The 14292-nt window shown below is 39.7% G+C and overlaps 1 protein-coding gene across 1 annotated transcript in view; it reads left to right on the top strand.

Annotated features, from left to right (window-relative positions):
* The window catches only part of SLC25A26 (solute carrier family 25 member 26), a 205154-nt gene that overhangs the window by 64173 nt on the left and 126689 nt on the right, over positions 1-14292 (top strand). Inside the window, exons 4-7 of the mRNA XM_032458128.1 lie at positions 1445-1613; positions 5505-5711; positions 7037-7141; positions 7227-7440. The gene's annotated coding sequence lies outside the window, so the exon portion shown is untranslated. The remainder of the gene's footprint in view (positions 1-1444; positions 1614-5504; positions 5712-7036; positions 7142-7226; positions 7441-14292) is intronic.

Raw genomic sequence — 14292 nt, 5'->3', positions numbered from 1 at the left:
GAAACACTGAGGGAGCTGGTGGAGGGTGGCATCCTTTACAGGTGACAGTCCTTGTGCCTGTAATTCTCTGCTCTAATATAAATTCAGAGGACGCCTTGGAGCTTAGTAAATCAAAAACAGATTTGAACCTTATTGATTAAATACAAAAAAATCAAATCCGTCTTCTCCTGAAACCTATTTGCAGTCACAGGATATTACCTGAAATTTAGGATTATTGAGGAAAAAATACCAGACAAAAACAGATGGTTAGAGTTCAGAAGGTCTCAGACGTTTGTATTTACTAAATTCACTGTTTCAAAGCCTAACATCACGTTATACCTAACCAATAAAATAAGTGGTATTAGATAAACAAGTTTCTTCTGTATAGTACAGGGAACTATATTCAATATCTCATAGTAACCTATATTGAAAAAGAATATGAAAAGGAATATATATATATATGTATATGAATAACTGAAACATTATGCTATACACCACACTATGCTGTACACCAGGAATTGCAAGAACATTGTAAAATGACTATATTTCAATTAAAAAAATAAAAATAAAAAGAATTCAGCCACACACACACACACAAATTGGTACTACTGTGGACAGGAATCAAAGGACACCTTATATTCTTTCTCTTTTTTTAATTGAATTATAGTTGACACATAATATTATATTAGTTTCAGGTGTACAACATAGTGATTCAATATTTTTAGATACTACAAAATGATCACTATGATAAGTCTAGTGATGTCGTCTCCATATAGAGTTGTCACAATGTTATTGACTATGTTCAGTATGTTGTCCATCACATCCTCGTGACTTACTTATTTTGTAGCTGGAAGTCTGTACCTCTTAATCCCCTTCACTTATTCTGACCATCCCTCTACCCATATTGTCCTTTTTTCCAAAGGGATCTCTCATTTGTAGGATCTGATGAGATTTCATTTTTGTTTACCTTCACTGGGGACAGAGTGATAGGTGGTAAGATGGAGTGAGGGGAAGATGCTGAGAAATCTACCCCGCTATCCACCAAGCATGAAAAGGAAGAGGTGTCTGAAATCTTTTTGTACCAGATAATTGAGCTTATTACCCTGATGATTAATGACCTTCTTAGATCTCTTTCTAGCCCTATAATTTTGCAATTCCAAGAATAAAGTCTCCCTCTAGCTATCAAGGCAATTAAGGTAAGGATCACACTTAGGCAAAAGTGAGATTATGGTGGGAGTCATCCACATAATTACTATAATCCTCTGCTTTCCTTTGGCACTGGAAGCCTGGCATGTTTCATCAAAACAGAGGCCCTCTTGACTGAGTGAACAGATGGCTAACTGGGTTCACTGAGAACTGTAGACACACTGGGTATCACAGTGAATGTCAGCTGATGTGATCTCTGCCCTGCAGAATTTTGGAAGTGCTGACATAGCAAGACTGAACATAGTAGATTGTCTTACAGGTTGGGGCCATCTTACTGATAATGACAAGTGACCAGAAGGCTCTGAACAAAGAAGTCATTCCAAAATCCACTGGAAAAAATTGCCTTTGTACATAAAAGGAATCACAGTGGACCCCCGGCAAAACTGAAGATACAGAAACGTTTTTTTCAGCAACAATTCACACTTCTGGTGAGTAGCTCTCACCCTTTGAGCTAATATCCTTCCTTGCCAGCATCTCCTCTCCCCTCCGCCTCATTGTGGATCCCCACCGATGCCTTTTGCCCTACGTCTGGAGCCCTTTATTTCTCTGAAGTACTCAGCCTCTGTCCTGTGATTGCCCGGGGGATGGGAATGAGTGGGATCGGTGGGTGACCTGAATGGTGTATGAAACCCTGTCAGGTAATGGACTTATCCCTTGAAGAGTCATGCTAAGTAAAGCTGGTGTTTTAGGCACGAGGTGGGGTCAACGGTTCGCGATGCATTTGCTGAGCATCTTCTATGTCCTGGGGTTTTAGAAATGGGTGTGGCTCATCCCCTTTGACTGTAGTCTAGTACAGGCCCGAGAGGAAGGCAGCGTTGGCTTTCTCACACTGTTGGCTGGCTGCTCCTCCCCTCTACTTATGGGTAAGAAAGTGGTGAGATGAGTAGACTGAACAGAATTGATTTTGTTGTTGTTGTTGGCGTTTGGGCTGAAAGAAATGGGTGACTTCACAGATGGTGAGCCCTTGTTTGGAATTTTCTGACTGAGACGGCTCTTGAGAATTGGAAACCTTGGTTTTCCTGACATTTGTTGCATTTGAGGGAGCAGCCTACTCTCTCAAAGTAGGCTTACCCTCAAAGTAATTGAGGTGGCTCTCAATTACTTCGGCTTTTTTAAGGTTATGAAATGTCTCATCCTGCTAATTAAAGTGAAAAATGTAAATTGTTAAAAATTAGTAAATATTTTTTAAATGCCAGCAAGTAACAACAGAGGAGAGCCTTCAAGAAAGCATGATGAGAATGCACAGTTCAGGTGAAGAATGATACACTAATGTTTCTATCCTTGTTTAAATACACACAAAGCCTATTCTGTGTAGTCAGACCAGATGCATTTGTAAGGAAGAAAGAGTCGTGCCATCAGCTGTTGTCTCACTGTTTATGGTCCCAGCTGGAGGCAGGGTTCCAAAGGCCCAGGAGTTCCGGGTGAGCTCAGACCCACCCTGACTGGCCACGTCCCATTGGAGTGTGCGCCGTGTTCTGCTTTTGTCTTGTTCTGCTTTGGAGACTTTCCTGATGCCTTCATGGCCCATGGAAGGTGCAGCTCAAGAGTGTGGGGAGGCTAATGCCCTGGGGTCCACCTTCAACCATCCTCCCTTCCTCTAGATGGACAATCTGGGCAGCATTTCATGTGCTTTTCAAGAGGTCCTGGTAGAACTGAGCCCCTGTGACCCCACCCACCCAATGGCAGTTTCAGTAATGCACATCTGTACTGGCTTTTTCACCCCCCTCTTCCTCACTCTTGCTTCCTGGGATTCTCCCAATAGATTAATTAATTGCACAGAAGCCCTTGTCTAGAGGTTCCTAAACAGAGACACTGAGGGAGTGGCACTGCCTGATAATATTCTGTGAAGTGCAGGTACTATAGGTGTCTCTCAAATATTTTGACTTATTAAGGTTATGAAATGTCTCCCCCTGCAAACTGAAGTTAAAAAATGTAAATTGTTAAGAAATGTAATAACTATTTTTATAATGCCAGTAAGTAATAGGAACGCCTTTGAGAAAGCATAATGAGAATGCAAAATTAAGTTGCAGAATGATGCAGTAAGATGTTTATACACTTGTTTAAGGACATGCAAAGCAATACCTTACATAATTGATAGCTACATATGCTTATGGCTGAAGGATATGTTCCAAATTCCTGGTGGTGGCCACTACCGTGGAGGTAAACAGAAAAGTGGGGCTTGCAAGGGCTATAGAGAGGATTTCAGCTTAATCTGTAACTTTTGTTACGTATTTTAAAGAGAGAGTTTAAAGTGGGGAGGGTATAGCTCAAGTGGTAGAGTACCTGCTTGGTATACATGAGGTCCCGGCTTCAATCCTTAGTACCTCTTCCAATGATAAATAAATAAATCTAATTACCTCCCCCCACCAAAAAAAAAAAAAAAAAAAAAAAAGAAAAAGAAAAGAAAGAAAAGAAAAGGTTTAATAATAAAATAAAAATAAAATTTGACAAAATGTTAACATTTGTTCATTTGGGTTGGAAAGTATGCATGCATTTACTATATTTTCCTGTATTATGTATTTAAATTTTTTCCCAAATGGAAAAGTTAAAACAGCTTTAAATGTTTTCTAATAAGTCAGTGAATTCAGAACTCTAAAACAGAATTAAGATGACCTACATAAACTCACCTCCAAGCAACAACCAAAATTGACTATTTGATATTTGTTCCTCCAGATTTTTTTCTAACTTACAATTTGTTGACTTGAAACGTAACTATTAGCCTTATTTTCTTTAGAAGCTCAAGAACTCCTATTATTGATTATGCTAAACAGGGAGGAAGCGTTGGCAACAGAGAAATTCTTAAAATATATTAATTTCTTTTCCAGAAAATATGAAATTAGCATTACGGGACTAAAGATGGAGTGTGACCTATTTCAAGGTCACAGAGACAAGGTTGCCAAAGTAAAGAATGCTTGTTCTTGTCCCAGATGGCTGAACACCCAACCCCAAAGTTTTACTGGGAACAACCAGTAAAAGTTTAACCATATTTCTATCTTTTCTCTACAATCCATCTATAAAAACTGTAACATACAAGCTTTATTCTATCTTCCATAAGTACTTCTGATTACTGGGCTATTTTTTTTTTCTTCTTATGGTTACAAAGAACCTTCATTAAATGTGCAAACTAAACTTACAGTTTGGAATCACGTGCATGGCTGCAATTTGGAACTATTCAGTATTATTTTTTATTAATATACGTGTTGGGAGACAAGAGAACATTTTGATAAATACCCATGAAATGTGCCAGATCGTTGCATATTTAGAGTATCTATTTGCACAAAGCAATGACGTGAACATACGGCTCACAAGTTCCGAAGACTGATCCTGTTAGATAGATGGATGCTGGTCATTTATCATGTGCCGCCAGGAGTAGAGAGATAAATAGTAAAACCCTTTAATGGCTTCTGACATCCAGGCAACAAACTTTTCTGGCCTGTCTCTCTTTGCCCTCGGACTCATCAGCATCTCTGTGAAGCAGGACTCAAGGATGAAGTCCACATAAAACTTTTCCTCTAAGGTTTAAGGAACAGACCAGGAGGCCTTGGTTACCAGCAGACCTAAGCAGAAAACACTTCAGGAATAAAACCACAGTGTCTTTTCCTCTGAGGTTTTTTTGTTTGTTTAAAGGGAATTGTGGCTTCCCACACTGCAAATCTTTCTTTCTCTTTGTTTCCCTTCTCCCTTCACGCCCACCCTGTGGGAACCAGGAATAGTAATTTCTAATGGCCAAGGAGAGGGGGTGGGGAGGCATGCTGCAAAAGCCATGGAAGTGATTTGAAAACTCTTGACTCCTTCAGACTCACCAGTGCCAGAAACTATAAATAGGAAGGCTTGGCAAGAGGGGAGCAAGGGACAGATCTTTCACTTCAGAATGCTCTCTGAAGCAAGAGGGAGGGAGGGAGCAGGAACAGCATAAATATTTTGCATGAAACCCACTTCATTCCTGTACAGCAGAGCTGCTTGGCATGCTGGGAAAGCAGTTATCTGGGCAGGACTCAGAGCTGAAGAATTCTGCTGCAGTGGCCACTGTTTATCCGATGGGGTTTTAAAACATTCCTCCCTGGGGAGAAAAAATCGACAGTATTTGTTTTTTTTGGAGTATGTGTCTATTGCATGTCAGTTATGGACTGAATTGTGTCCTTCCCAAATTCATATGTTGAAATCCTAACCCTCAATGTGACAATACTTGGAGATAGGGCCTTTAGAGAGGTAATTAATGTTAAATGAGGTCATAAGGGTGGGCTCCTAATCCTAGGAGATTAGTGTCCTTGTAAGAAGAGGAAGACACCAGAGATCCCACTCTGTCTCCCCACATACAGAGAAAAGCCACATGGAAACCCAGAAACAAAGCAGCCATCTGCAAGCCAGAGAGAAAGTTCTCATCAGAAACCAACCCTACCAGCACCTTGATCTTGGACTTCCAACCCCAAAACTGTGAGAAAAGAAATTTCTATTGTTGAAGACACCTCATCTGCGGCATTCTGTTGTGTTAGCTGGAGCTGGGAGGTGGATTTCATTTCACTTGGGTAAGGTAACCAGCACTGGATACATATTAAGGTCCAAGAGGTGGCAGCTTGGTTAAGGGAACTGGCTATTAAACTCAGGCAAGCCTTGTTCAAATCCCAGTTAACAGCTTCCCAAGTGTGTGACGTCCAGCACATTATCATCCCTCTGTGTGTTCCTTCATCTGTAGAAGAGGAATAATAATAGTTTATACCTGCAAGATTGTGATGAGGTTACGCACTTTAATGAACGCAGAGCGTGTCGCAGCAGCTGGCCAACAGCTCTGCAAAATGCTAGCTCTGATGAGAAGGCTGAAAGCCTTGTGTGTTGACAGGATTTTCAGTTTACAAAGAACTTCCATAGCCATGATTATGTTCGATGTTTATAGCAATCTTATGAGATTAGTTGGAAAGAGAATGTTACATACACCCACGCGAGGGAAGAGGGAACCAAAATTCAGAGAGGCCAAGAAACTTTCCCAAGTTCGAATTCCTAATAAATCGAATGAATCAAGCAGAGCCAGGCTTCAAATTGAAGTCCCCTGACTCCAAGTTCTGTGCTTTCCGAACTAAATTTGCTCTCTCTGAATTCCTCCCTTCCCCTTTCGTTCTTTTTCTCATCTTCTTTTCACCAGATATGTTTCTCGAGTTTCTATTATGATCCTGTCATTTCCCCCTTTTCCCTGGACCTGTGTTTCTTTTCTGTTTATTCATTTTGACCTGGATGCTGTGCGCGCTGCGTGTGCGCGCGCGCCTGCCCGGGAGCGCGCCTGCGTGCCCGCGCTGCTGCGTCCGTGCCATCATCTCACTGGGGATGACCCCCTGCCTTGTGTCTCTTGTCCTAATCTGCCAGCTTTGTAGCTCAAAGAAGTCAGCACTGAGCTTTCAAGGACATATTATAAATAGAGCCTCAACAGCACTCTCTTTTCTTATCTGAAAACTGACACCAAACACAGGCAAGCACGACAAAAAGAAAAGAGAACAGGGTAGTGGTAGAGCAGATAATCAATATCTTTAAATGATAGGAGAGCAGAGATTCCCAAAAGGGAGGTGAAAGGAGTCCTGAAAATGACAGCCTGAGATAGCTTTCTGGGCTCTCCTAAGGGGGTGACGGACAAGGTGTTGTTTGAAAAAGCAGATTTCATGTTACAATTTTTATATTTGGGGAAATGTCAAAAAATATCTCTGATTCTTATAGCACAAACTATGGAAATTAAAGCTTAGCCGACTCTCCTTGACCCCTGAAGCTGTGTAGGAGGTAGGCTCTGAATGGTGAGATGAGATCATTACCCTGCGTTTTGGGCTATTTGGGACATGAACTTTAAAAGCTGGGAAACATTATTCTACAGAGTCCTCAGAAGAGAAGCAGGATCTGAAAGTTAGAAGAAGCCAGTACCTCAAAGGTTCCCATGGAGTTTGAAAAGACCATCAAATCCAAATCCCCGATTTTACAGGTGAGGCAGCTAAGGCGCAGAGATGTCACTGGCTCAAGGGCTGATGGTCACATTGCCTCACCCTTTACGTGCTTCACCCTTGCAGGTGAGGGGGTACTGGTGAATGACCAGGGAACGAGCAAGAAGTCATCCTCTAGTTCTACTATAGAGAATTAAAACACGCCTGTAGGAAGCTGGGACCAATCCGAGGGCATTGGCTCAATGGGCCTGAAGGAAGACATTGCAATGGAGGGTTTCAGGACCGCAAAAGCAGATTCCTCATGCTGTTCCAGATGAATTCTGAGTCCACGGTTCTTCAGGTAAGTCCTTCCAAAGACCTGAAGTAGTGAATTGGACAGGAAAGGATGTGGAGGACCAGGAAGCAGCTGTTGGCTTTCTGTGCAAATAAATAATGCCCCTCCAAGGAGTAGGGTTTTTATCTATCCTGCAAGCAAACCACCCCTAAAGTGAAGGTGATCTTCACCCTTATACTTACCTTGACTCTGACCTACACCCTCACCTTTACCTGACCTTCAGCTTGAAGCTGAACTGAATCCTTTCCCTGATCTTTCTCCGAAACCTGCGTCTGATCTTCACCATGTCCCTGAGCCTGATACTCTGATCCAGACTCTGACCCTGATCCTACCTTGACTGTGCTGATTCTCACCTTCACCCTCACATTGAACTTGTCATACACTAGCCCTGACCCTGAGGCTGAATCTGATTCTAATTTTGACCCTGAAACTTCTCTGACCCCCTCCTTCACCGTCACCATGATCCGAAATCTAACTCTCACCCTGACCCTTACCATGTCCCTGAACCTGACTGGAGTCCTCATGCTGACCTTGAACTTATCTTAAGGATAATCCTAAGCATTTTCCTCATGTTCCCTCTGAATCTGACCCTAATTCTCACCCTAACACAAAAAAACTCAGATTCTGAAACCGACCCTCACCAAGATCCTGACCCTGACTTTGACCTAGACACTCAGTGTGACTCTCTTCCTGACTGAACTCTGACCCTTAACTTGAACCTCACACTGACACTCATCATAACCCTGGGCCTGACTGTGAACCTGACCCTCACCCTGACCTTTATCTGCTCCTTAACCTCACTCTGTTACTGAACATACTAGTTTCGTGTAGATTTCTTATAACTAGCAGTAAGAACATAGTTTTGAGAACCATGTACAATTCTGAACTGGCTTACACTTGTACTGTGTGTTTTCAGATGTGCTGCTTTGATTTATGTTAATATGGTCTGCTTTTTAGAATGTGTGGTTCTGATTGATTTGCCTCAGAAGAAGCATGGGTTAATTCTAACAATCAACAAGAATTTTCTTTAGAGATTAACGTCTGATTTCATGTTTACCGCTTGCCTGTTCACACAAGTATTATTTCCAATGATATTTGATTTAACTGACAATAAGAAGTTACTGTAGAGAACGGTGTATAAATATGAACTCATTTTCACATAGTATGGCTTAGAGTCTTCTCATCTTGTTCTAACTCACAGGAAGAAAATGCAATGGAGACGAATGTGAGCTTCTGAAGGGTTTTTTTGATGATATAAATCTCATATACATCTCAGCATAGGCAAACAGAGGTGAGAAAATTCGTATTAGTGCACAGAAGCTCAATCTTAGACATTTCTCTCAAAAGAAACCCCTTAGTGCTTCTTTGAACTAGGATGAGTACAAGCATGGATGTTCATCTCAAAGGCACATTCTTACTTCGAGGTACAGCAAATGAGCAAGAGAGGAAGTAGTAGTAGTGAAAAGAATCCATTTAAACAAGCTCCATCTCAGACATCCTTCTCAAAAATAACTCCATATTGCTTTTCAGAGTAAAGCAAGATAAGCATAAAGACAGCACAGTACTTTAAAAAGCAGATTCTTATTCAGAGGAAAAAAAGATTAAAATTACTGTTTACTAAATAACTTTTTTTTTTTACTAAATAAGTTTTAATTGACCCTTTGTTTTTAAAATGTCCATGGATTAAAAAGTATGGAAATACTTTTGATTAGTAATACATATACGTATTTGCCTTCTCAAAGCTTTTAATTAATCTGAGATAAATGCTCATAAGAAAATGACCTACACAGTTTTTAACTTTCTGTCTTCTAGGTATCTCTTATGCCTAGAGAAAAAAGAAAAGAATGAGTAATTAAAGAAAGTACTTGCGAAGGGAGGGTATAGCTTAGTGGTAGAGTGTGTGCCTAGCATGCACGAAGTCCTGGATTCAATCCCCAGTACCTCCATTAAAATAATTAAATAAATAAATAAACCTAATCCCCACCCAAAAAAAATTAAAAAAAAAAAAGGAAGTGCTTAGTACTTGGTGTTCATATGTGATTATTTGGGTACAGGCATTGCAGACATAGGTATATGCATAAGAGATGATTTTCTTTTTGTTTATTTTTAAAAGTTGTACACTTCATTTACATAATAAATTTAAGATGATGTATCATTTAGTATACTGACAATTATATTTTAAATCTATAGTTTAAAACTTTAAGTTAGTACCTATTTCTGTGTTTTATATCTATGTATGTCTTGATGCATACAAAAAAGGTACATATCTTTTGCTTCAGTTTGTTACACAAGTAATGTGCCAAAAAAGTGAAATTAGAATTTGGGCCTTTTGTGTAAAACAACTTATTATTTTATGCTGAGATCAACAGAAGTTCCTTTTTGTCACCAACTGCTAACTGTTGGTTAACTATTAATGCTCATGCTTTTTGCATACTCTTCAACCCTTTCCTCAGCAATTCCCTTGGATAGCCTTGACCTAATTTGTTCAAAGTTTAAAATGCTAAAGTTAAAGCCATCCTTTAGACATTGACAATTTCCAAAAATTGAATCAGTTCAGATTGACTAGGATAATTGTCCTCATTCAGGGTTGCCAGCTCACAGAAAATAAAAGTGCAAATATTCATACTGATAGTAAATGTGCTTTTGAGTAGTTCACAAATTCAGTTATTTAGAAATAAAGGTGTTTCTAACCTTGAAAAACCTAAATAAATTGGACAACACATTAAAGAACTTTTAGACATTTTGTTATTACCTAAGAAAAAAGCTATAATAAAAAATAAAAAGTCAGAGGGAGGGTATAGCTTAGGGGCAGAGCCCATGCTTAGCATGCACAAGGTCCTGGGTTCAATGCTTAGTACCTCTATTAAAAAAAAAAAAAAAAGAAGCAGCAGCACACAAAAATAAAATGAAATAAAAAGTCAAAGACCTAGATTCTCACGTATTGCTTCAGCTGACCACTACTATGTTGAAAAAAAAAAAACAAAAAACATTTTAACCTAGATAAATACTCTTACAATCATTAGGCAAGAAAAGTCTTGGAGAAATTCAAAGAATGTCAGAAACTACTCTCCAATTCAACTTAGGATGCCCATTATGTTTCTGGATGGCTGATTATGCCAAAACACTTGAAAATGGACTTTAACAACAATTCTTCACGACATTACCCATAAAGCAAAGATAAACCAACAGCAATATTAAACCAACACCAGTGTAGGCACCAAGGTTGTTTCCAAAGCAAGTCTTACCTGCCGACTGTACAATCCAGATTAAACTGTCCAGGTGGGCCATGGACAGGAACTAAAGGCCCGGGGCCTTTAAGCATCTCCAAATGGACTTCATACAAATACTTTTTGCAGTGAATTAGAGATACGTTCAGTTCACTGTGTATTGATTGTCATAGTGCATCTAAATTTTTCCTTGCTGGAGAATTATAGCTATACCTGGGGTGGGGTGGGGGAGTGCTTGGTTTTGTTTTCCCACCAGGGGAATTCCCACTGACCCCTCTAATGACTGAGACACTTATTTTACTCTTATTGTGATTAAGTACTTTTACACAGAAACTGCACTGTCCTTATCACCTACAAATCCTCAAGAACAATCCAGAGAACTAACGGAATCTTTAAAATTAACAAAGTTCTCAAAACCCCTTGAAATTCCCATCGCCCTAAATACCATTAGCTTTCAAATAGATAAGACCAACGCTTTCTGGGACCCTAACGTTTTGTCGTAATTCTGCAAGGGTGACCCTTTCTTAAAGGGACAAGTGGTTGGATTTCCACGGTCTATCTGGGGTCCCAACTCTGCCTCTCACCCATTTCCCACCTTGGGGAAAGGGAGAGAGCTGCAACAGACCTCTCTGCTTACCCGAATAATCCTAGCCAGTGACGGACCGCAAGTTTTACACTACCCAGCATCCTATTGCAACTTAATTCTTTTGGCCTAAGTCATCTTCCCACTGCTCCTCAACGCATGCGCATACTCGCAAGCAGGCGGTACTGCCGTCCTTGGCAAAGTTTGCAGAGAGGAGCCCAGGCTTCTGCACACTTTACTCAAAACCTGGGCTGGTCAGGACTCCCCGATGCTGGGAAATGCTCTTGACCATGCCAGTTACTGACCATTAGGGGAAAGTTCCCTGTGCGACTATAGAGCATGCTTTGACTATTCCAGGTTCCTCGGCTACCAAATTGCTGTTGGCAAAGTTCAAGCGCGAGGGAGCCCTCGGCAGCCCCAAGGAGCGCCTGCCGCTGACGCGGCCCAGCGAAGACAGGGGTTAGCAGGGATCTCTGTTGCCATCTCTCTCTTTCCTCAAAGAAAGAACGGCACAGGGTCGGGGGCCCAGATAAATACTACATTGTGATCACCTGTTCTTTCAAGAAAGGAGCAACTCAAAAGGTGATGCTTCGGTGCCAGAAGCGCACGCTCTCAGCGTCTCCACCTGTTGGAACTGTGGTCCACATTTTAGGGGTGAATTAAAGTGTGCGACGGCATTTTAAAACATTAACAAAAATAAGTCAGGGCTACTCGAGGGGATCTCAAAAGAACAGTTGAAGGGTGTGCATAAGCATTGAGCATTAACAATAAATTGGTGACAAAAGGAACCTTTGTTGATCCGGGCATAAAATAATTCAATAATTTGCACATGAAATCCCTAAACTCTAATTAATTCCTTTGAAACATTATTTATGTTACAAATTTTAGTAATGGGTCTGTTGACGTACATTTACTTGTATGAATTTATGCATACATTGGTATACAAACATATAAATAGGTGATAATTTAAAGTTTCTGACAATAGCTTTAAAATACAATTGTCCTACGTATAGATCTGTATATCTGTGAAATCCCTATACCTAGTGTAATCAGGATTTATATTAAGTCGTATCTTTAATTAAAGCAAGCAACCCGTCCTTTTTTTCTCTAGACATAAAGGATACTCAGAGGACAGAAAGTTTAAAACCATCCCGCTTTTTTTTTAATAGTAAGTTTTTATATCCTGTTATTTTAACATTTTTGAAATAGCAAAGAAACAAGGTATTCTAACCCTGGCCAAGCTGATTCCTGGCAACATACCTGTGATTGAATAAATTAGCCTTATTACTGATTGCAGGGAGAATGCATAGCACTGGAGTACCAGAGAGTGTCTTAAGTAAGAGACTGTTAGAAAGTACCTACTATAGAATTTGGTCTTTTGTTGGGTGATTTGGGGAAGGTCTAAAGAAGTGAGTATTTGCTCTAAATTGGGTGTTGTTAGAAAGCAAGGTCATTTCTCTGGGTATTTTTGTGAATACAGAGACACAGAATCAGGTAATAATTTGAAGTTTATAATGATAGGTTTAAAATGTAATCTGTTAGTTTATTAAGCAAAACAATATATAGATCATATTACATTTATGATGTGAATGAAGTGCTGCAACTTTTAAAAATAAACAAATAGAAAATCAAGTAGAAGCTCTCTCTATAATTCTACTCACTATAATCAACTGTCTACGCTAATTATTAGCTTTAGTTGAAGTCACCATTACTTTTTCTGTAGACAAAAGTGACACCTAGAGGACAGAAAGTTAAAAACAATCCAGGTACTTTTGTGTGTGTATATGTGAGCATTATCTCATGTTAATTAAAGTTTTGGAGAAGGCAAATACAAATACTTATGTATTATCATCCAAATTCATTTGCATATTTTAAATCACTGATCATTTAAATAAGAGGTCATTTAAAATGATGATTTGTAAACAGTGTTTTATATCTTTTTTTTTTTTTAACTAAAAATGTGCTTTGAAATGAATGCGTTTTGCTGTCCTTATGTTTCTCTCAGTTTACACTAAGGAGCAACAAGGACTTTCTTATGAAAGGAAAGTCTGAGGCTGAGCCAATTTGCACCAACATGAATTTTTTTCAGTATGACTTCTTGTTTGCCTAAACTTAGACATGTGTAAGATTTATGTGAGGAAAAACAAAAACAAAAACTCAAATGCGCTTCATCTCAACTGCTCTTTCTTCCTATGAGTTAGAGCAAGATAGCCCAAGCTGTGTATGTGAAAATGAGCGCAGATGTACACCTTGTTCCCATCAGTAATTTCTTACTGCAAGTTAAAGCAAATAAATTGCATATATGTGTATAGACAAGACAAACTGTAAAGAAGAAATCAAGCTTGTCTATAAAGAAAATTCTTTTTTGTTGTTGTTTCTGTTTTTGTTTCGTTTGGGGGTTCTTTTTTTGTGTATATATAAGAAAATTCTTAATGACTGTTAGAATCAACAGAGTTGAACCCAGGCTCTATCTGAGACAAATCAATGAAAACCACACATTCTTCTCAGCTGCACTTTCTTACTTTGAGGTAGACCATATTAACACAAATAAAAGTAACATATTTGAAAGCAACTGTAAGCAAGTTCAGAAGTATACATAATTCTCAAAAGTACACTCTTATCTTGACTTACAAGGAATCTAGATAAAACTAGAGTGTAAATGTACAAGATTTCATATTCAAACTCATCTTGGTGATGGCAAGGCTCACGTCAGGGCCAGGTCATAATAGGGGTCAGGGTCAGTATCAAGGTCTGAGTCGGGCTCGGTCAGGCTCAGGGTGAGGGTAGGGTTCAGGTCAGGGTGAAGTTAATAATGAGGGTCAGGACCAAGCTCTGTGTCAAGGAGAGGATCACAGACAGGCTGAGGGTAAGGGTCAGGGTCATTGTCATGGTGAGTGTGAGTGTGAGTCACAGAAAAGATTAGGTATGGTTGCAGGTTCAGAATCAGGGTCAAAGTGTGTGTCAGGGTCAAAACAAGGGTCATGGTGAGTGAAGAGTTTATTGTCAGAGTGAAGGTAGAGGTCAGAGTCAGAGTGAGGGTGAGTGTAC

This window comes from Camelus ferus, chromosome 17 (genome assembly GCF_009834535.1).
Source record: "Camelus ferus isolate YT-003-E chromosome 17, BCGSAC_Cfer_1.0, whole genome shotgun sequence".
NCBI lineage: Eukaryota > Metazoa > Chordata > Mammalia > Artiodactyla > Camelidae > Camelus > Camelus ferus.
The sequence above is the reverse complement of the archived record's forward strand: the minus strand, read 5'-3'. Positions and strand labels throughout refer to the sequence as shown.